The 23,794-nt window shown below is 46.1% G+C and overlaps 1 protein-coding gene and 1 pseudogene across 2 annotated transcripts in view; both read right to left on the reverse strand.

The window, feature by feature from the left end:
- The window catches only part of RBFOX1 (RNA binding fox-1 homolog 1), a 2,507,416-nt gene that overhangs the window by 2,368,781 nt on the left and 114,841 nt on the right, over positions 1-23,794 (reverse strand). The window lies entirely within an intron of this gene.
- On the reverse strand, positions 9,997-11,112 carry LOC129461481 (nucleophosmin-like; annotated as a pseudogene).

Below are 23,794 nucleotides of genomic sequence, written 5' to 3' on the forward strand. Positions count from 1 at the left end.
CTGACACTTCTGGTCTACCCCAAGCTTGGAAGGAAAGAAAGTACTCAGCAGAGAGTCACGGGTGCTGCCAAAGGACCCCACTAGAATGGACCAAGACGATGAGTATCAAGGGGACAAGAACAGATGGTACCCGCAGCATCTGCCACACCTAGTAAGCACAGCCAGCAGCTGCACCAGCGTCTTAGAGCTCCTCAACCTGCTGAAACTGTCTCCCGGCAACACTGCTTGTGTGCACCACCCCTTCCTTCTTCCACTGCCTCCTCTCCTGCCTTTCCCGACTCTCCCACTGCCCTGTCTGCTCATCCTTGGTCTCCATCCCTAACCCTTCTCCTGTCCTCTTTAGTAAGCAGGGTCCCCACCCACCGCTCCTTCCCCTATACACCTTTCCCTGGGAAACACAACAGCAGGTGAATCCCAACCTTGGGATCCCCTCACCTGAGCTCCTATCCCAACAAACAACCACCTGCAGGAATAAGAGCAACAACAGTCACAACCGAGGGTAGGACTCAGCAGCACTGGAGTGTCAGAGTTCCACGCATGCTCTCAGAATGCACTGCCTGGGCTCCAGCACTGCCTCCAGCCCTTACTAGCTGCGAACTTGGACAGATTACTAACCTTTTTTTTTTTTTTTTTTTTTTTTTTGACAGTCATGCTCTGTCACCCAGCTTGGAATGCAGTGGCACAATTTCAGCTCACTGCAATCTCTGCCTCCCAGGTTCAAGCAATTCTCCTGCCTCAGCCTCCCAAGCAGCTAGAACTATAGGCACCCACCACCATGCCCGGCTAATTTTTGTATTTTTTAGTACAGATGGGGTTTTGCCACGTTGGCCAGGCTGGTCTCAAACTCCTGACCTCAAGTGATCCACCCACCTCAGCCTCCCAAAGTGCTGGGATTACAGGCATGAGCCACCGCACCCGGCCAGATGACTATGTTAAAACTGCTGATAAAGAAAGTCTTATCGCAAAGGGCGCTTATGAGCCTTAAGTCAGTTTAACACCAGTACATTAAAGTGCTTAGCATGGCGCAGGGATGAGCGAACTGCAGCTGGCTGGCCAAATCCGGCCCACCACCATGAAAGATGTTTCCCATTTGGTTCTCTACAGAGAACATTTGGCAACCCCTGGCACAGTGCCTGGCACATAGTTGGTGCTTCATAAATACTGGATATTACAACATTAGTGTTAGTGTCCACGTTAGTATCAGCGTCCATATTCACACAGAACGTGGGACTCTTGTTACCCCATTTTGCAGATGAGAGATCTCCATGTACACACCTCACACTCCTCTCCCTCCCCTGCCCCCTGGCCCTCCCCACAGAACACCCCCGACTTATCACCATCACTATCCAGGACTCTCAGGCTAGGATCCTTAGAGCCCTCCATGATGCCATTTCCTCCCACAAGCCCTGGAGATTCAGTCCCCTTGGCTGCAGCCACAGTTTCCTTTCCAACCTTACTGTCCTCTTCACTCCCCCTCCCCAGAACGGTTTTCCCTGTGGTGAGTTCCCTAGAATATGGATCCCTGGAAAAGAGCTTCCGTGGTCAATTGACTGTAGAAATTATCACATGTCATCTTCCCCTCTCCAAGAGTCACAATGACCATTAAAGTACTAAAGGCTCTGAGAAGTCCTGCAAAGAGATCTGTTTAACTCTGTGTAACCCAGCATTCAGCAAACCTGCACACGTTTTTTTGTTTTTGTTTTTGTTTTTGTTTTTTTTGGCCACCTGAAATCTATTTCTACCACAGGACACAGATCGGGAACTACTGCCTGTGTCTGGCACAATGGTTGCTTTTCTGGAATTCCAGACCAGTCTCTCTCACCTTTCACCTATCCCAGGAATTTATAAACATTTTCTATAGAAAGCTAGATAGTAAACACATTAAGCCTTGTGGGCCAGTGGCAAAACTGAGTATATTATACAGGTACTTACATGATAAGAGAGAAAACAAATTTCTATCAACATTTTATTGGTAGAATTCAAAACTTCATTCATGGGCACAGAAATGTGAATATTATGTCATTTTCACACATCATGAAATAGTCTTCTTCTTTTGATGTTTTTAGTGAATTCTTCAAAAAAAAAAATATGGATAAATCACACCTTCTAAAACCCAGCTCTGATCACCTCTGTGTCAAAACATGTTCAAAGACTCCCCTCTTTCCCTAATGGATTAAGTCCAAGCTCATCTCTCTACCATTCAAAACCCTCTTAGCCGGATGCCTGCCCATCTGTAATTCCACCCATCCCCTTCCCACTACCTGTGATTCTTCCAGATAAAACTGCTCCCTGCTCCCATATACACTCCATCCTTTTCTGTTCTTAAGTCTTTTCTCATAGGGCTCTCTCCTCCTGGAATTCCTCTCCACAATCTCCATACATCCAAATTTAAGGACTAACTCAAGGGCCACATCCTCCAGGAAGCTTTCCCTGATCTCCTCAGGGAGAGCCTCTATCTCCTTTCTCCAAACTTCCAGGCCTCTTTATCTCAATATCACGTACAGCACTTGTATTAGTTCATTCTCGCACTGCTATAAAGAACTACCTGACACCAACGAGCCAGGTGCAATGGCTCACGCCTATAATTCCAGCACTTTCAAAGGCCGAGGTGGGTGGATTATGTGAGCTTCAAGACTTCAAGACCAGCCTGGCCCACATGGTGAAACCCTGTCTCTACTAAAAATACAAAAATTAGCCAGACATGATGGCAGGTGCCTGTAATCCCAGCTACTCAGGAGGCTGAGGCAGGAGAATCACTGGAACCCAGAAGGTGAAGGTTGCAGTGAGCCAAGATCGCACCATTGCACTCCAGGCTGGGTGACAAGAGTAAGACTCCGTCTCAAACTGGGTAATATATAAAGAAAAGAAGTTTGGCCAGGCACAGTGGCTCATGCCTGTAATCCCAATACTTTGGGAGGCCAAGGTGGGTGGATCACTTGAGGTCAGGAGTTCGAGACCAGCCTGACCAGTATGGTGAAACCCCGCCTCTACTAAAAATGCAAAAATTCGCTGGGTGTGGTGGTGGGCACCTGTAATCCCAGCTGCTTGGGAGGCTGAGACAGGAGAATAGCCTGAACCCAGGAGGCAAAGGTTGCAGTGAGCCGAGATCACGCCACTGCATGCCAGCCTGGGCGACACAGAGAGACTTCGTCTGAAAAAAAAAAAAAAGAAAAAAAAAAGTTTAACTGACTCAGTTCTGCAGGCTGTACAGGAAGTATGGCTGATGAGGCCTCAGGAAACTTACAATCGGGGTGGAAGGCAAAGAGGAAACAGGTGCATCTTACATGGCCGGAAGAAGAGAAAGTGAAGGGAGAGGTGCTACAAACTTTTAAACAACCAGATGTGGGAACTCACTCATTATCACAAGAAGAGCAAGGGGGAAATCTGTCAGGGAAATCCCATGATCCAATAACCTCCCACCAGGTCCCTCCTCCAACACAGGAGATTACAATTCGACATGAAATTTGGTTGGGGACACAAATCCAAACCACACCCACTGGCCTCTATCCATCTAAAATTGGGATCCATATCTTTCCGACCCAGTAACACCACACCTAGAAGCTGTGAAAACAAGCTCCCACAATGAATGCTGCTGCAGCTGTGTGTCTCAATGGGCCATGGTTCTGCTGAGAAAATCCATTTCACCTCTTCCTCCTCCCCACTCCATCCTTTGCACACTGCCTCCTGTGGATTCCCACCAGTTTCAGAAGTGAGAAGAGCTGATATCAAGATGTGAAAGCTATTTCTTTAAATTCTGAGAGACTCTGGAGGTTTAGACGGAGAAGAAGAGCCAGAAGCTAGCCTGTGTCTGGAAAGGTCCTCACCTGGTAGCTCTTCTCTCCATCTTCAGAAGAGCAAGAGAGGCTGAAGTCATGCTAACATGCAGAGTGTGTTTTGATTCCAAAAGATCACGAGATGGTATTGTGTGGGTCAACGCGACCCAGCATGAACAATGTTCTCACTTACCAATCTCCTTATTTGCAATCAAACTAATAACAGTTTATCTCAATCTCAGGGGAAACCAACCACATAGATATACAGCAGCCTTGGAAGAAACAGCTCCTTGCAAAGCCGATTCTGTTCTGATTGACAGGATTGGATGAAGCTGCCACGATAGTGGAGAGACCTGAGCTCTGCTCCCCACAGGGGTAGTCAGCATCACCTCCACGGCTAAACCACCCCCATTCCCAGCAGAAGTGTGGGCCAACCTGTGCGCCACAGGTGGAGGGATCAGTCTTGGAGACTGAGCATTTATTTTGTTCTTCTTATTATTATTTTTGATGGCCAAATAAAAATTGTACATGTTTAAGACTGGGTCATTTCCGTCTTCTCTGTTCTATCCACACACCTAATACATAGACCTCACTCCCACCACCATCTTTATGGGGGGAGAAAGAGGTGGGTATTGAAGAGGGTTTCATTGAGTTCACCCATGTGGACGGACTCAGCGAAGACTGAGATCAGGTTCTGCAATTTGTTGCAGTGAACCCACGAAACCCTTCCGAGACAGAACAACACCCCAGCCAGCCTTGGCTGCCTCCCACCTAAGCCATCAAATCTTGGCCTAACCTCCCTTCAAAGGCAGTTCAAGAATGCCTTCACAATCCTTCATCTTAGGGCTTCTTAGACCCACTGGGCTGCAAAGGAAATATCTGAAGCCGGCATGGATATCTCCATTCCTTTCGCTCTCACAAAATCATGAGCATCTTAAAAGAGGATTCCCCCCTTATGAGAACAGCTCTCTTTGCCATTTCATCCATTAAATCCGTGGCATGAAAAAACGCCTCACTGCTGGGTTCAAGGTAGGAAGGAAAGATTACTGGTCGGAAACCTCCCGTTTACTCGGGAGGGCATTGCAGAGGCCAAGTAACCATGGATTAAACACAGGAGAAGTTTCTTTCTCCCTCAGGCGGGAGTATGGGTATCTGCAGCCCAGAGCCAAGGTGCAGCCCAGGAACCATCTCTGGAAATCCCGGCCACCCTCATCACATGGCCAGCAGGGCTCATTACCAAGCCTTCATTCCCTCAAAATGTGGGAAAAGGAGAAGTGCATGAATTGCCCCTGCACCACTCAGAAATGTACACATCACCGGCTCACACCTCCTAGACGAGGATTTAGTTCATAATCACTCATTACAAGGGAGGTAGATACAGTAGTCTGCTAGGGCTGCCATAACAAAATGTCACAGGTGGGGTGGCTTAAACAACAGAGATTTGTTTTGCACAGTCCTGGGGGCTGGAAGTCCAAGATCAAAGCGTTGGCAGGATGGGTTTCTCTTGAGGCCTCTCCTGGACTTGCAGGTGCCTGTCTTCTCCCTGTATCCTCCCAGGGTCTTCTCTGGCATCCCTGGCATCACTCTGTGTACCCTATCTTCCCTTCTTATCAGAACACTAGTCAGATTGGACAAGGGCCCTTCTTAAAGGCCTCATTTTAAACCTAATGCCCTCTTTAAAACCACATTCTGGCCGGGCACAGGGGCTCACACCTGTAACCCCAGTACTTTGGGAGGCCAAGGTGCGTGGATCACCTGAGGTCAGGAGTTCGAGACCAGCCTGACCAATATGGTGAAACCTTGCCTCTGTTAAAAATAAGTTAGCCAGGCGTGATGGTGCACACCTGTAGTCCCAGCTACTCAGGAGGCTGAGGCAGGAGAATCGCTTGAACTGGGGAGGCAGAGGTTGCAGTGAGCCGAGATCATGCCACTGCACTTCAGCCTGGTGAAAGACCAACAGTCCATCTAAAAAACATTCTGAGGTCCTGGGGGTTAGGGCTTCAACATGTGAATTTGGGAAATGGACACCACTCAGTTCATAACAACAGGGAAACATACTCTTGATCCTGGAGAGTCACGTGCCTGCTAAAAATTGGGGGACGGTGGGTAGAACTGTTGACAAGAAGGAAAAGAAAAGGAAGAGGCCAGGCATGGTGGCTCACAGCCGTAATCCCAGCACTCTGGGAGGCCAAGGTGAGAGAATCGTTTGAGTCTAGGTGTTCAAGATCAGCCTGGGCAACACAGAGACTCTATCTCTACAAAACATAAAAAAAAAAAAAGTAGCTGGGTATAGTAGCACGTGCCTGTGGCCCCAGCTACTTGGGAGGCTGAGGCAGGAGGATCACTCCAGGCCAGGAATTAGAGGCTACGGTGAGCTGAGATTACACTGCTGTATTCCATCCTGGGTGACAGAATGAGACACTATCTTATGTAAAATAATCATAATAATTTTGTAAAAAGCCAAAAAAAAAAAAAAGAGGAGGAGGCTGGATCAGGGGAACAATCAACCATCTTGTCCTATCCTGGTTCGTAGCACCCACAGCTCATAGCATCTGGCACCAAGGAGGAAGTCAAAAGCTGAATGTCTAAAGAAGGGAAGAGAACACAAAACTCATGGAGATGCCATCTACATCTCACACTTGGGGGCTCGTCTGTTGCAAGTTTGTTGTGCTTTCAATGCCGAGAACACAGCTGGCCCATCATTGGGTTCTGCAGAAGTAGCCTGTGGGGTGTTAGGAGAGAAGTCTCCAGAGTGGGCAGGAGTGAGCTTTGCAACTCCAAAAAGAGATTGAACATGCCCAAGAGCAGGTTTTTCTGTACAGTTTGTTCCCTGATGCATTCTATCATGGAGAATGGTGCCCAGCACATAGTAGGTGCTCAATAAATGGAATAGACACAGACAAGGAAGCTCACAGGAGGAACTTTATCTCCATCCAGGGCAGTACTGGCAGGAAACCATTCTAAGCGATCCCTCCCCACGACCCCACCATGCTGTGTTTCCTAACATTCTCAGCCATCTATAGGTTGGTGCAAAAGTAATTGCTGTTTTTGTCACTAAAATTAATGGCAAAACTGCAATTACTTTTGCACCAACCTAATATATTTCATTATTTTAAATGATAGCATCTAGAAGCAGGGCCTGCTTTCCTAATGAGTAGAGCAGGTGAGGTATAAGGGAAAGGAAAGGGTGGCTTCAACCACACAAAGGATCCTGACTGAGACCCACCTCTGAAAGCAGGTGTGCTTTGGAAATATGTTTAGTTTTTATAAATACCCCAGAAGCAAGTTCACCCAGCATAGCAGAGGAGGCAGCTCGGCCAGTGCCCCAGAGCATGTGGGGCATGATGCCGAGGCTTCCTCACTGTAAAGTGGGAGGATAGCAGCAGGTACCATAGAGAATGTCCTCAGCATTAAATGAGGTGATGCCTGAAAGCATCTAAGTGCAGTGCCTGGACCGAGCATGTCCTTCGCAAATGCCAGTGACTGGGAGAAGACTGTGTCTGTCAGTGCTGGTCCCTGGCTATTCCAAGGGCCTTAGAGACACCATGAGAATAAAGACGGCTAGGGGACAGGTAGAAATGTTGCTCATTTTGCATTTTAAAAGACTGTGCACCAGGTGCGGTGGCTTGTGCCTGTACTCTCAGCACTTTGGGAGACCAAGGTGTGTGGATCACTTGAGGTCAGGAGTTCAAGACCAGCCTGGCCAACATGGTAAAACCCAGTCTCTACTAAAAATACAAAAATTAGCCAGGCATGGTGGCACATGTTTGTAATCCCAGCTCCTCTGGAGGCTGAGACAGGAGAACTGCTTGAACCCAGGGGACAGAGGCTGCAGTGAACCAAGATGGTGCCACTGCACTCAAGCCTGGGCAACAGAGCAAGACTCGTCTCAAAACAAACGAACAAAAACCACTGTGGTCTTCATTTCTTCAGTGCTTTTGAAAATAATGCCAACAACGTGAGCTAAAGTTAGAAAAGTGAGAATTGAGGAGAGAACCCACAGACAACCTCCTAACTCGTATCACATAAAAAGTGCAATGCACTGCCAGAGGAAGGCCTCTCTTGACAACAGCCAGCCATGCTTGGAGGTCCTGGAATAAACAAGGAGACCCCAGAACACCCTGGATTGGAGTTAAAGGGAAAAAATCAACACTGAGACCCCCTGCTTAGAGAGGTAACCATGAAATCATGTCACTAAGGGCCAGCCCCTCCTGCTCCCCTGAAAGGCCAGAATTTTTTTTAAAGGATGGCCTTTGAGCTTTTGTTTCTTAAAGAGCTCAGAAATGTGCATAACGGCAACAGTTTAAGAACCCTTGTCCTGCAGCTTGTTAAATCATTGGAATTAAAAGCTAAGCAAGAGTTGCAGAATTAGATTACCCAATATGAAGAAAACATACTTTCATCTCAAGTTCCTCTAAATAGATGTTATTTTCCCTTGCTGTAAAGGTAGGCTATTTTCCTTATTATTCTTTACTCAAGAAAAACAAGGAAGCGGGAGGGTGGGAGACGAAAACCCGCATTGGTTGGGTGCCCCGACATTGCAGAGCAATTCTCATCAACATTAATATTGCAGTAGCCCAGGAAAAAGAACTGGGAGGTTTTCATTGCACAGGAACAAAACTGAGAGACGAAAATGCAGTCGCAAGCGTAAAAAAAGTTATTATGAAATCTCTTCAAGCCTCATGCTTCTCCAATGATTCAAGATAATCACATGAGCAGCTTTAAACATTATGCGTTGACATCACTCAAACAGATAGCTCCCAGAGGTTGGATATGAGATCAGGGAATTACCATTCATCATACGTTTATGACAAATCTAATGGCCTGAATGATTTGTGACTGGTTAGAGCTCATGTGGGTCTCTCCAACTATGGCCACCTTGCTACTTAATGATCCTCCTTGCTTAAGAAGAACCCCCACGGAACACATAATGTCTCACTGGCATAAGGAACGGGAAACTCCTCACAACCCAAGGTCAAGTGTATGAGGTGTGGATCTTCTCAACGTCCAGAGTCCTGTCATTCAAAGAGCAAACACAGAAACTCCTCTTGCTGGAGGTTCACTCCAGCAAACAGACAGACAGACCCAGGTTTAAGAGTCTACTGTGCTACTTTCTGGATGTGGGACCATGAGCAATGCATCTCCCCTCCTTGTGCCCTGTCTCATTTTCAATCTCAAGATTCTAATGGCCTCTACCTCTTAGGGAAGTTACGAAGATTAAGTGAAATCGTGTATATAAAGTATTGAGCACGATTCTTGGCACAGAGCACGCATTTAATAAACGTTAGCTAGAACTGCTGTTACGCCCAGTACCAATAAGATAATGAAGTAATAGTATCCATTGGGGAAGGTTTGTAAGAACCTAACACTCCAAAGACAGTAATGGTGCCACTTTGGGCTCCTCCTTCCCTGTTGCCCATATGGCAGAGGCAGTGGGAGCCCACATCCCCTCCAGCCAACTCGGCTGTCACCTGCAGCTTGGAGAGACAGTTCCCTCCCACATCAATAGGTCCCTTATTCAAGCACCTGTGTCTCTCTACCCAGCAGTAATCCTCCAGCCATGGGAACCTGCTCAGCCTGTGTTCTGGGCAGGTCAGGAGTTGCGGACTGAGCAACGACATCACTGGTTTCTAATACTGCACACAAAAGATACCCACTTGTGTGCAGAAAGTATCTTCCTTTAGGCTTGTAATGCCCTTCACATGAAAGATTAATGAGGGAAATCATTATATTCTGTATAAAAACCAGATCAAGTTTATACACAAAATCATTTGTCTAACAATTTAAGTTGCTTTCAAATAAAAATTAAAGTGCATTTCTGACACGCAAAATAAATTTTAAAAATTAAGAAAATCACCTTATGTCAATACCATCTTTCTTTTTATTAAGTCAATAGAAACTGTGCTACTTTATTAAAATACTGAGTTTTATTTCACATGTATATTTTTGTCTCCCCATCATTTCCATGTCTGACCACTGCTACTACTATGTCCTATCATAACATTCCATTCATACTTAAAATCAAGCAAAGAGTGAAGCTCCATCTTTAAAAACTAAACAGGCATTTTGGACAACACATTCTTGGCAATGAAACCTGGATAACATTTATCAAACGTGATAGGGAAAGTTATCACTCTGCATTATAAAAAGGACACCCAGATATCACCTGTTACAGGAATGAAATAAGATGGAACATTTTTAACAAATTGTATAAACTATTTTCTTAAAGAGACTTCCTCCACTGCCAGAGATCTGGAATAGCCTCCTGGTCAGTCATCCAGAAGCAAATCTTCACATAATTGATGAACTTGGTTTCCTCTCTGGGAAGAGAACCACCTTTTCCTGTATTTGCTTGCATTTTTGCTCTAATATCTTTTACAGAACTAGGTCTTTTTGGTGTTTTAGGAGTTTTTTCCTGTTTTTTGAAGGATTCTTCCCTTTTGATCTTGGTGTTGATGATGGTTCTGAGTCTTTTCATTGTGATTTGACTTGTGTGCATTTTTGGCTGGAGTATCTCATATAGATTTCTTCACTGGTGCTTTTCTTCAGTTTCCTCATTATCAAAATCATCATCATGATCATCATCATCATCACCAAAATCATCATGACCAGCATCATCATCTTCATCGGCAGCAAGTTTTACTTTGTTCTGTGGAAACTTGCTACCACCTCCAGGGGCAGACTGCTTCCCAGTTATACTTAAGGGTTTCACATCCTTGTCTTCGTCTTCGGACTCTGCATCTTCCTCCACTGCTACAAAGTGCCATCCACTAGCATGCACTCGCCCTGAACCACACTTCATCCGTAACAGCACTGCTGGTATGATTTCAAAGCCCCAAGGGAAACCGTTGCTGTACAGACACTTTCAAAGTTGCCAGTGTTACTTTAATCGGACTCCCTTCTAATTCACTGCCTCTGCTCCCACAATGTGCAATTCATCCTTCGCACCAGCCCCTAAACTGACCATTCTTAAAGACAACTGGTGTTCCTTTTCATCATTATCCACCTTGAAGTGATAATCTTTGTCAGCCTCGAGTTCACAACCGAAAAGATAGCTCTGGGGCCTCAAGGGGCTCATGTCCATGTCCACTGAATCTTCCATTGGGTGGCAGCATGCACTTAGGTAGGAGAGAAGGCGCACAGAGATAAATGACCACTGCTCAAGAGAACAGCTACGCAGGATGGAATCACATCAGGGAAAGCTCTTTTTATTTATTTATTTTTTTTACTTATTTACTGAGACAGGGTCTCACTCTATCACCCAGGCTGGAGTACAGTGCACGATGTTGGCTCACTGCAACCTCCACCTCCTGGGTTCAAGCGATTGTCCTGCCTCAGCCTCCCAAGTAGCTGGGACTACAGGCACATGCCACCATGGCCAGCTAATTTTCGTATTTTTAGTAGAGAAGAGGGTTTCACCAGGTTGGCCAGGCTGGTCTCGAACTCCTGGCTTCATATGATCCTCCCACCTTGGCCTCCCAAAGTACTGGGATTACAGGTGTGAGACACTGTGCCTGGCCAGTAGCACTTTTCTTAATGCCAGGATCTTTAGATTTTATGTGTTGGGTGGTGTGTGACAGGGAGAGGATGAGTGGCTGCATATGTATTTGATCATTTTTCAAGAGAATCTACGCTCCCAGTTGATCAACAATAAATTTTGTGCATTCAGTGTGACACCTGCCAGAACGACCCTCAACCAGTGGGAAATAGGAACAGGCGGACCTCTGGGAAGCGGTACTTAGGGATATTCTGGGCCAGCCTCCGGAGTCCACCAGCAGGCCTGGATGCCAGCTGCCCCCAGCAGTAAGTAGCTCATTGAAGGACCCTCCATCTCTTCCCCACTCCCTCCCTGTGGGATCACCTCAAGTAAGTCTCTTGCATTCAAATCCATGTCTCGGAGTCTGCTTCTTGAAGAACCCAAACCACTGCAACCTAGACAAGGCTTCCTCCTCCTCAGCATCCGTTAAGCTTCTTAGGCAACCCTACTGTCCAGCATGACATCATGGAGGGAGCCCAAGCAGGGGAGTTTCACAGGTGGGGTTCAAATCCCAACTCTGCCCTTACTAATTATGTCATCAAGCCAAGCCCCATTGCTGGTCCCCATCTCCCCATCTTTAAAGCAGCACCTGCCTCACAGGGATGTGATGAGGTGTCTGCCACAGAACCAGGTACCCAAACTTTTCAGAGATGCCTGTAGAGCACAGGTGCTTGGCATAAAGGAATGGGTTCCAAAAAGCAGAATGTAAAAAATTCATTAGAGAGAGATTTTTAGATAGAGAATGGAGTAACTATCATCACAAACAGAAAAATCTTTTCTACAAACATAGAAGGATGTCCCTATTGCCAGATCCCTTGCATCAGGAACCAAGAAAGTAAGTGCCTCTTGGCCAAGGCTGTACTTGCCATTGGCAGCCTGTAACTGGAACTGGAATATTTCTTAGGTATTGCCAAGTCGATCTGCGACTGGCTTGTTTTCCTAGAAAATGAGTGACAGCTGCACAACAGCTTTTAAGTCGTCAAGAGAGAGAAGGAAGAAAGCCTAGCCAGGGACTCTATGCGCCTTCTGTGCACCCCTGGGGGACTGTTGGTGCATTCACATCTCAAACCAGCACACATCCAAGTTAAAACTTAGCACTTGGCTGGAACTTCTAGGAGAAGTTGTTCCTAAACAAATGTGAAGGAAACATAAAAATTAATAAAGCAATGGGCAACCTGTACACTGACTTTTTTTTTTTTCAAAACTTCCTCTGACACCTTCCTAATTAAGGGGACCTGGCTGCCAGTTTCTGCTTCTGATACCCAGAGTCGGGGAATCACTGAGGGAGAGACGGAGTAACTATTAACTCTAGGTTCGTTTTTCCTTCTCTTGGAAACTGACTGCACACACTGGACGAAGGATGTGACTAGATGGCAAAGCACAGACCAACTGGAGTTGTGGTTCCAAGGGAGAGCTCAGTCAGCACTGGTCATCCACCGGGGCAAATGCCTTGGTAGAAAAATGAATAGACAGGAACAGCCAAGCACTCAAGAAATGAAAGATGCTGGGAGCCCCAGGCAGCTCAGGAGAGATCTCTCTGACCCTTCGGGCCCTGGTAAAACAACAGTGAATAAGACAGACACATAGCTCCTGTCCCAAGAACACTGACTTGGGGGTGTAGGAGACAGACAAGCAAATAATTTCACAAGCAATTTCCAAAGTGTGCAAGAAGGGTCATGATTCGTTAGTACAAGGTGCTACCTACCTAGTCTGGGGTGTTGGGAAAAGTCAGGTCAACTGAGACCTGGGGATGAGGACTTCCCCAATCAAGGGGAGAAAGAAAGCTTGTTCCAGAGAGAAGAGCCTGCCTGGAAGTCCTGAAACCCATGGGACTTTTGAGAAAATGAAATAAGCCTCCTACAACTGAAGCTAGAGAAGGAAGATAAAATTAAACAAGGAAAATAGCATGTAGTTTCCTCAAAAAGTTACAAGTAGAACTATCATATGATCCAGCAATCCCACTTCCAAATATTTATCCAAAATAGGCCAGACACGGTGGCTCATGCCTGTAATCCCAACACTTTGGGAGACCGAGGAAGGTGGATTACGAGGCCAGGAGTCTGAGACCAGCCTTGCCAACATGGCGAAATCCCATCTCTACTAAAAATACAAAAAAAAAAAAAAAAATAGCCAGGCGTGGTGGCACATGCCTGCAGTCCCAGCTACTTGGGAGGCTGAAGCAGGAGAATCACTTGAACCCAGGAGGTGGAGGTTGCAGTGAGCCGAGATCATGCCACTGCACTCCAGCCTAGGTGACACAGAGATACTCCATCTCAAAAAAAAAAAACAATTAAAATCATCTCAAAGAGATATTTGCACTCCCCATGTTTACTACAGCATTATACACAATAGCCAAGGTATAAAAACAACCTCAATGTGCACTGATGGATAAATGGATAAGGAAGCATGGCATATTCATACAGGGGAACATTATTTAGCTTGAAAAAAGAAGCAAATCCTGCCACATTTGACACTATGGGGAGACATTATGCTAAGTAAAATAAGCCAGTTGCAGAAAGACAAATGCTATATGATTCCGCTTACAGGATGACTCTCAAACAGTCAAATACACAGAAACAGAGGAAAATGGTGGTTGCCACGGTCTGAGGGGAGAAGTTGGGGAGTTGCCATTCAATGGGTATAAAGTTTCAGTGTTGTGGCCTGGTGCGGTGGCTAACGCCTGTAATCCCAGCACTTTGGGAGGTCAAGATGGGTGGATCACCTAAGGTCGGGAGTTCAAGACCAGCCTGACCAACATGGAGAAACCCAGTCTCTACTAAAAATACAAAATTAGCCGGGCATGGTGGCACATGCCTGTAATCCCAGCTACTCAGGAGACGGAGGCAGGAGAATCGCTTGAACCTGGGAGGCAGAGGTTGCAGTGAGCCGAGATTGCGCCGTTGCACTCCAGCCTGGGCAACAAGACGGAAACTCTGTCTCAAAAAAATAAAGAATACAAAAACCAGCTGGGTGTGTTGGCGTGTGCCTGTAGTCCCAGATACTCGGGAGGCTGAGGCAAGACAATCACTTAAACCCAGGAGGCGGACGTTGCAGTGAGCTGAGATTGTGCCACTGCACTCCAGCCTGGGGACAGAGCGAGACTCCATCTCAAAAAAAAAAAAAAGTTTCAGTGACACAAGTTGAGTAAGTTCTAGAGATCTGTTGCACAATATTGTGCCTGTAGATAACAATACTGTATTATGCACTTAAACACTTGTTGAGATGACAGATCTCATGTTAAATATTAAGTTAAATGTTCTCACTACAATTTAAATAAAAACATAACTTATGCACTGCAGTTGGCACAATTAATATCTCAAAATCAATTCAGATATTAATTGCGGTGGTTTTTAGCTCTGTTAATGAAATGGTATTTGAGCATTATCTGCCTGCTGTCCAAACCATTCTCAGAACATTAAGATGATTTTTGTCATTGCCTGTGAGCAGCAGGTTGTAAAGAGGCCCATAGGCTAGCCTCCCACTAACTTTTCTTGCTGGATGTGAAAACCAGGCAGGCTCACCTGAGACAGCTGGGTGGCCTGAGCAAGAATACAACTTGGCACAAACTGGAGGAGCCTTGCGGGTAACTAGGATTGTTCTTCTCAGCTGACTGCTCAGCAACCATCTTCCTTCATTCCAACCCCAGGGCCAGCTTTACAGGCTTGCAACGTGTGCAATCACACAAGGCCCCACGCTCAATGTTCTGCTGTCACTGTCTTGAAATTCTTAACTTTTTAACAAGTGGCCTCACATTTTTATATTTTACTGGGCCCTGTAAATTATGCAGCTAATCTTGCCACACCCCGAGTAGTTTATCAACCTATTTTTCTTTCCAGTCACTAAGAGTTTCTTTTACAAGAGAAATAAAATGGTCAAAAAAACAAAGCTTTATCCTTCTAGTGATATCTCTGGTGCTGTTTTAGCACTTCTTATAACCTGGACCTCTGGGTAACTACCCAGTTGGCCCACTTCTTAACCTATTTCTGGGGCCAAGAACTGCAGGGATCCTTGGACAGCAACTATACCCATGTTTACAGCTCCTCCTTTCACCTTGTTGGGCAAATTGGCAGCAGTGGAAGACAAAACCGTATCACCATTAAGACCAATGGCACTGGACCCAGATAAACTTGGGTTCAAATCCCAGCTTTGCCTTTTACATGTGTAAACTGAAAAGACAACAGAACCACAGGATTATTGTAGAGATTAAATAAGATCATGAATATAGGGTGTTCCATACCAAGTAAGCACTCTGTGTTGTCTATTAGCCTTTGTAGAGTTGACACTGTCTCTCCCTGCATCGTGTGCAGTCTTGGTATGGATATCAATCAGGGTACACGCCTCCTCACCGCAGAAGCCGCGGGCACTGGAGGCTTCTCCCACTAGATTTCTCTCTTGATGTGCTTGTGCTGCTGGGAGAGCAGGCTCATGCTGTAAGATCAGCCAGTCATACTCTCCCCAAAACTGGGCAGGAAAGAGGCAAAGATGGAAGAAATTTTTGTATGTTTTCACTGAATCTATCAGTAGTCCTGAAAAGACAGTTTCAGCTGTTGACATTTCTGCAGCTGTTGAGATCTATAGCCTTCTCTTCAACCCTGCAAGTTTCCCTGTGTCCTTGCAATAAGCCCTCTTCTTCCTCACATTAGCCACAGCAGCTTCTGTTGCTTGCAACCAAAGACTCTAATTTATAACCCCTCACTCAGGGAGTGTGGATACACATCCAGATCTTTCCCCTAAAGTATCAATTCACTCAGGGCATTAGACTCAGCCCAGGTAGCTGATACTGGTATAACAGGAAAGTACACTCTCTCCCAGTACCTGTGCAGGTGAATGATGCGTGTGACCCACAGGAAGCCTCCCAGCAAGCCAGCCAGCCCGGCACCTTTTCTCCCACAGGAAACCACTTGCACATTCAGTTTCAAGAAGCAGAACACAGAAAATAGGCAGAGCTGCCTGGCGCTGATATACTCACCTGGCAGAAGGGCCCGGGAGTCTCTAGAGCTAATCTCGGGAGGGTGCGTATCCTCTAATTATCCCTCGCCCTCCAGCCTTCCCACAACATGTCAGCAGTGCAAAGGGCTAGCCAGGCAGAACTCTTCCCAGGCCTGCGTGTCCACGGATGGAGTAGGCGGCTGCAGATGTGGGATGATCAGGAGCCTATGGAGCAACATCCAGAACCGTCTCTGACCTCAAAGGAACAGGACAGTGATTTATTCTGCAAGACAGTGACTACCCAAACTTTGCAGGGTTCTCTGAACAAGCAAATGCTCATGAGAGGACGTCTTACTAACCTTCAATGTAAATTTATGTTTTGGATTGTTTTCGGTCTGGAACAAACATTCTGAGGTGAGGACAGAGAAAAAACATCAGCAGGAGATGTTAAATGTGACAATCGGCAAGTCCCATAGAGATCGTGCACTTCAGCATCCCCATTTTACGGGTGAGAAAGCGGAGGACCAGAGAGGAAACCATTAACTCCAGTTCCCTGTTATATGCTGAACTATGACTCCCCCAAAATTCATATGAAAGGCAACCAAAACAGAAATGGACAAATGCGATCACATCTAGTTAAAAAGCTTCTGCACAGCAGAGGAAATGATCAGCAATGAAGCTCAAATGACTCAATAGAAAAAGTCTAACAATCTGATCAAAAAAATAGGCAAAAGATTTGAATAGACATATCTCAAAAGCAGACCTACAAATGAAAAACAGGCATATGAGAAAGTGCTCAACATCCCTGACCATCAGAGAATGCAAATCCAAACTACAGTGAGACGTCATCGCACCCCAGTTAAAATCACTTTTATCCAAAAGACAGGCATGAAGAAGTGCTGGCAAGGATGCGGAGAAAAGGGAACCCATGTACACTGCTGGTGGGAATGTAAATTAGAAAACCACTGAGGAGAACAGTTTGGAGGTTCCTCAGAAAACTAAAAGTGGAGCTATCATATGATCCAGCAACCCCATTGCTGGGTATACACGCAAAAGGAAGGAGACCAGTATATCAAGATTTCTGCACCCCCATGCTAGGTGCAGCACTGCTCCCAATAGCCAAAATTTGAAAGCAACCTAAGTGTCCACCAACAGATGAATGGATAAAGAAAATGTGGTACTTATATATAATGGAAAACCATGCTGCCATAAAAAAAGAATAAGGTTTTGACCTTTGCAAAAATGTGGATGAAACTGGAGGTCACTACGCTAAGTGAAATAAGCCAAGCACAGAAACACAAACATCACATGTTCTCACTTATTTCTGGGATATAAACATCAGAACAATTGAACTCATGGAAACAGAGAGTAGAAGGATGGCCACCAGAGGGTAGGAAGGGTAACGGAGGGGTGAGGGAGAGGTGGGGAGGATTAATGGGTATCAAAACAAAGAATGAATAAGATGCAGTATTTGATAACACAACGAGGTGACTATAGTCAATATGATTGAACTGCACTTTTTTCTTTTTTTTTTGAGACGGAGTTTTGCTCTTGTCACACAGGCTGGAGTGCAATGGCGCAATCTCGGCTCACCGCAACCTTTGCCTCCCAGGGTCAAGCGGTTCTCCTGCCTCAGCCTCCCCAGTAGCTGGGATTATAGGCATGCGCCACCACACCCAGCTAATTTTGTATTTTTAGTAGAGACAGGGTTTCTCCATGTTATTCAGGCTGGTCTCAAACTCCTAACCTCAGGTAATCCACCCGCTTTGACCTCCCAAAGTGCTGAGATTACAGGTGCATTTTTAAGTTTGCAACACAAAGGATAAATGTTTGAGGGTATTTTACATGATGTGATTATTACACATTGCAGGCCTGTACCAAAACATCTCATGTACCCCACACATATATACACCTCTATATACCCACAACATTTTAATTTAGAAATAATTTTTTAAAAATTTTAAATGCATGTGTTAAAGTCTTAACCCCTAATACCTCAGAGTGTGATTTATTTGAAAATATGCAGGCATAACAAGTTTACAGTAGGTCATACTGGAACAGAATGGGCCCTAATCCCATAAAACTATGTCCTTATAAAAATGGGAGGCTTGGACATAGACACTCACCCAGGGAGAAGGCCTAGCTAACGTGAAGGCAGAGGTCAGGGTGATGCATCTATAACCCAAGGAAATGCAAGCCAAAGGTTGCCAGCAAACCACCAGGAGCAAGGAGACAGACACAGAACAGATGATTCCCCACAGCCGTCCAGTGGAACCAACACTGCCAACATCTTGATCTCGGAGTCTAAGCCTCCTGAACAATGTGACGATAAAGTTGTGTCGTTTAAGCCACCCACTCTGTGGTACTTTGCTAAAGCAGCTCTATGAAACTAATAAAGTCCCCCAGCAATTTTTAATGTATTCCAGACTCACTATTAGTATTCCTAATCATCATTTTTATCTGGTTTACATTTCATCTCATTCCATGGAGGATTTCAAACAGCATATAAGGAACACATAAAAAATACACACAGATAAATAAGCAACAGATTGGTTGTAGGAAACAGAAATTCCCTGTGACGTCTTAAGCAAAGGGGGAGATTCTGACTAAGAGAACAGATGTGTCCTCTCCTGATGGATTCCAAGGACAGGGACACAGCCAGGCCTTAAGACTTGGCTGGAACCAGAGCCTGGGGTGTGGTTCATGAGCCAGAAACATCAGCATCACCTGGAAGCTTGTTGCAAGTTGAGAATCACATGCCCTACCTGGACCTGCTGAATCTCAATCTACATTTTCACAGGATCCCAGGTGATTCCTATGCACATTAACATTTGAGATCCATTCTGGTGGGGAATGCTGAAGTCTTCTCTGTGTGGCTCTTCTCTGTGTGACTCAGTCTTCTCTCTCCCTGTAGACTGAGTTGCTCTGTTCTCTTGTCAACAGTGCAGAAACCATGGCTATCCTCTGCACCTGCATTTACACCCCAGAGCGAGAGGTGGTCCTTTTTCTAAGTTCCAAGTCCATATTCCTGGAAGAGGTCTCTGATTGGGCCATATTTGATTACAGGTCTCTGATTGGCTCAGCCATGAGCCAATCAGCTATGGCCAAGGAGCATGCCCCAGTAGAACAGACATGGCGGTGGCAACCCCACTGCTACATCATGTGGCAATGGGTGAGGGATACAGTTCCCAGGGAAGGGCTTGATCCGTCAGCCCAAGAGGTGCACTCAAATGCTCATGAGATTTCACATTTTGCCAGTTAAGAGCAACACCACTCCTAACTCCACTGCTGTCTAACTGTGTCATCAGGGGAAAGCAGTTTAAACTCTGTAAGCCTCCATCTCCTTATCTACTGGATGGAAATAAGTAATAGTACCTACTTCACTGAGTACCTGTGAAGCTTCAATGAAATAATATGTAAGCAATTAGCCTAATGCCAGGTAACAAAGCAAGCACCCACTGACTACTAGCTATCTTTGTAATTATAAATATTATCAATAGTATTACTGTCGGCAACAAAGATAAGGACAATGACAACAACAACGTCAACTAGACATCAAAGCAGTCAAATAAATTAATTTCCTCCTCAATAAGCTCCCAGGTGATGCTGATGTTTCTGGCTCATGAACCACACCCCAGGCTCTGGTTCCAGCCCAGTCTTAAGGCCTGGCTGTGTCCCTGTCCTTGGAATCCATCAGGACAGGACACATCTGTTCTCTTAGTCAGAATCTCCCCCGTTGCTTACGACATCACAGGGAATTTCTGTTTCTTACAATCAATCTGCTGCTTATTATTTATCTGTGTGTATTTTTTATCTGTTCCTTAAATGCTGCTTGAAATCCTCCAAGGAAATGAGATTTCCAAGGAATTCTAGGCCACAATCTTTGAATTAACCTCATAGTACTCACTGTTTGCCATTTCCCATCATAACTTTGACTGATATTATTAATTTCCATTTGGTGTTCACTCATTCATTCAACAAGTATGTTTTTCATGGTAAACCTGTGCCTGACACCATTCCAGAAACTAGGGACACAACAGAGAGATAAAATCTTGCCCTAGAAAAAACTGACAATCCAGTCTATACTTTCCCCCAAAGCACAGGGCAGGGCACAGGCAACCACTGGTCTTCAAGGTGACTTGAAGGAGGTGACCTTAAGGAAACATGGCCATAGCATTAAACATTATTGAGTCACAAAGAGAGTTAGTCCCTATAGTCTCCTAAGGCTGTCATTACTAGTTACCACAAATGCAGTGGCTTAAAACAACAGAAATGTATCAGCTCACAGTTCTGGAGCCCCGAAGTTCAAAATCAAGGTGTCATCCAGGATGATTCCTTCTGGAGGCTCTGAGGGAGCATCCATTCCATGCCGCCCTCCTGGCTCCTGGTGGCTGCCAAAAATCCTTGCCACCCCATGGCTTGTAGATGCATCACTCCAGTCTCTGCATCCACCTGCACACGGCCTTCCCCTCTGTGCTGTCTGCGCCTCACATCTTCCTTTTTTTTTTTTTTTTAAACTTGAAACAGAGTTTCACTCTGTCACTCCAGGTGGAGTGCAGTGGTGTGATCTTGGCTCACTGCAACCTTTGCCTCCTGGGTTAAAGCAATTATCATGCCATAGCCTCCTGAGTGGCTGAGATTACAGGCATGGGCCACCATGCCCAGCTAATTTTTGTATTTTTTGTAGATATGGGGTTTTGCCATGTTGGCCAGGCTGGTCTCGAACTCCTAGCCTCAGGTGATTCACCTGCCTTGGCCTCCGAAAGGGCTGGGATTACATGCATAAGGCATTGCACCCAGACTCTTTCCTTCTTTTAAGGACACTAGACGTTGGATTAGGGCTTACCCTAAATCCAGGACCATCTCATCCTGCGACTGTTTATTGTATCTGTAAAGACCCTATTTCCAAATAAGGTCACATTCACAGTTATCGGGTGTTAGGACTTGGACCTATTTTGGAGAAGACGCTCCTCAATCCACTACAGTCCCCTTCCAACGCTCCTTCTGTCTTCCTAATTGCATCAAGGAAGAAGTCTCTGTCTATAAATAAAATGTCATTAACCTCTCTTTGAAGCTCACCAGTCTCCATTTTTAAACCCAGCTTCAGCTGACCTCAGGCCCCGGGCCTTGAGCTGGCAAAGGTGCCTCCTGCCCTAGACATTGACCTTGACACCTTACATCAAGAGGCCTCCCTGTCCTCAGGTTTCACGATGCAGACAGAGGGACGGCACATACCCGTGCCTCCAGGAGTCCATGAACTGCTCCTTCCTCATCTCTCCCGGCCCATATTCCCTGCATCCTGCCACACCTGTGTTCAGTTGTTAAATCTTCCCTGAACTATCCTGCCCTGAGTGTGCCATCTGCCGTTTCCTGCTGCGGCCTGAACTAACGCACAGAATGATGCAAGTTTGGGAAACTCATGGAAGTTCCATTTCTCCAAAGTTCAACATAGTCAAAGCCAATAAGGACACACCTCTTCTGAGCTAAGACGACCCTAGTATTGAATCCCTCCCTCTCTCTCTTTTATTCTGTTTTATTTCTCTCTTTCTCTCTCTCTCTCTCCCTCTTCTCTGTCTGTCCCCTTCTCTATATATCTGTCCCTCTCTCTCTCTCTTTCATATACACATGCACATCCCTTCACCCCTTCCAACCTCTGCTGATCACAAACCAAGCCATGGGACCCTTAACCACCTTCAGGCACCCTTAGCTGAGCAGATAAGACCTCTACAAAAGGCCACTGGAACCAAGCCAACGCCCTCCACAGCTGCCTGGCACATGGTGACAAGTGGCTGCTGCCATCAGGAGTCTCAGAAACTTCCCTGAGATGCAGGTGGTGTCTCCACTCCCTCCAGCCTGCCCTGGTACCTTCGAAATGAATGATGTTGTCTGAACGTTTGTCCTATCAGAAGGGCCACACTTAAGATAGCATGCTCTAGAAAGAAAAGAGCTGCCCTACACAAAGAGAGGGTTGAAATAATGAAGCTGGGCAGAGAGCACCCTGTGCAGAGTACAAGGCCTGGAAAAGCGGTTTAAGATTAAAGAGAAAAATCCTAATAGCTAGAATGTATTGATTCCCTTCTCTGCTGGGCCCCACGTTGCAGGCACCGCCTCATTTAACCCCCAAGCAGCCCTGTTGGGAAAGGCACAATGATAACTCCATTACACACAAGAAACCCGGGGCTTGGCAAGATCAAGTGACTTGCCTAAGTTCACATAGCCCACAAGTGGTGCAGTCTGGGTTGTGATTCAAGTCAGTCTGTCCTTCAGGAATGTTCCGTCAGACTCCAGAGAGACAGGGAGAGACTGAAAGACAGTGAAGGGAGAAAAAACAAGCGGGTCATCCAAAAGCCAATCCTACAAGTCTCTTCAAGAAAAAGAGACCCAGACACAGAAAGACCAGAGAGACTCACCCCCTAGTGCTCAGGAGACATTAGCCAAGGCCGCCGGGAACAGCTCCCACCAGTGCACCTGCCTGGCTCAAGGAGACAAGGAAAATGCTCCAGGACTTGAGCTCAGATGGAGGAGGGGATCCTAACTCTCACAGGTAAGGGGCTGGTGGACACTGGCCTCCCAGCAGCCTTTCTGGAAAGGAATTATAAGTATTCCAAATCTCTCCTCCTCTGGTAAGTCATCCCAGCCTTCTCCAGCTGAGCTAGTGGCCCCTCCGTTCATCCTGCTTGGTTTCAACATTTATCACACTGCCCTATGCTGATCTGTGCCAAAGCTTCTCCCACCACACACAGCAAGCCCCTCTGACAGCAAAGGCCGTGTCTTTTGATCTCCGTATCCCAGCATCTTGTGGACCCCACAGGAGAGTGGACATGAGCAAGCGCACAGAAGCCCCCCAGGCGTCCCAAGGGAGCAGTCAGCAGCGTCTCACAGGGCATGGCAAGGTTTTTTTTTTTTTTTCCTCAGTGGAAAATTAGTTTTCAGCCTAGGTTTCAAGCAGGAAGTGACTCTTCTCATCAAAGTGACTTTAAAATGTGTCTCCCGTAATACCACAAATGACATCATCTACCTCTTGATGTGATGCACCAAGGAGGACTTATGTAGTCCTCCTGCCAAAACTACCACACCAGAATCAACTAGGCTGCGACAGTCACATAAATCCATCCTGCATTTGCAAATGGGCTATGCCACCAAATATCTGAACTGGACTGTTTAAAAATGTCAATGTCCTAACACACACACACACACACACACAGAGGGGCGGAGGAAGAGGAGAGGGCTGGGGAACTCCTCCACAGTAAAGAAGTCTTTTTTTTTTTTCCAGACACTACTCTGTTGCCCAGGCTGGAGTGCAGCGGCATGATCTTGCCTCACTGCAACCTCCGCCTCCCGGGCTCAAGCAATCCTCCTGCCTCAGCCTCCTGAATAGCTGGGTTTACAGACATGTGCCACCACACCTAGCTAATTTTTGTATTTTTAGTAGAGATGGGGTTTCACCATGTCGGCCAGGCTGACCTTGAACTCCTGACCTCAGGTGATCCACCCACCTCGGCTTCCCAAAGTGCTGAGATTACAGGCATGAGCCACCGCACCCACCCTGAGTAAA

The sequence above is a fragment of the Symphalangus syndactylus genome, chromosome 14, assembly GCF_028878055.3.
Source record: "Symphalangus syndactylus isolate Jambi chromosome 14, NHGRI_mSymSyn1-v2.1_pri, whole genome shotgun sequence".
Taxonomy (NCBI): domain Eukaryota; kingdom Metazoa; phylum Chordata; class Mammalia; order Primates; family Hylobatidae; genus Symphalangus; species Symphalangus syndactylus.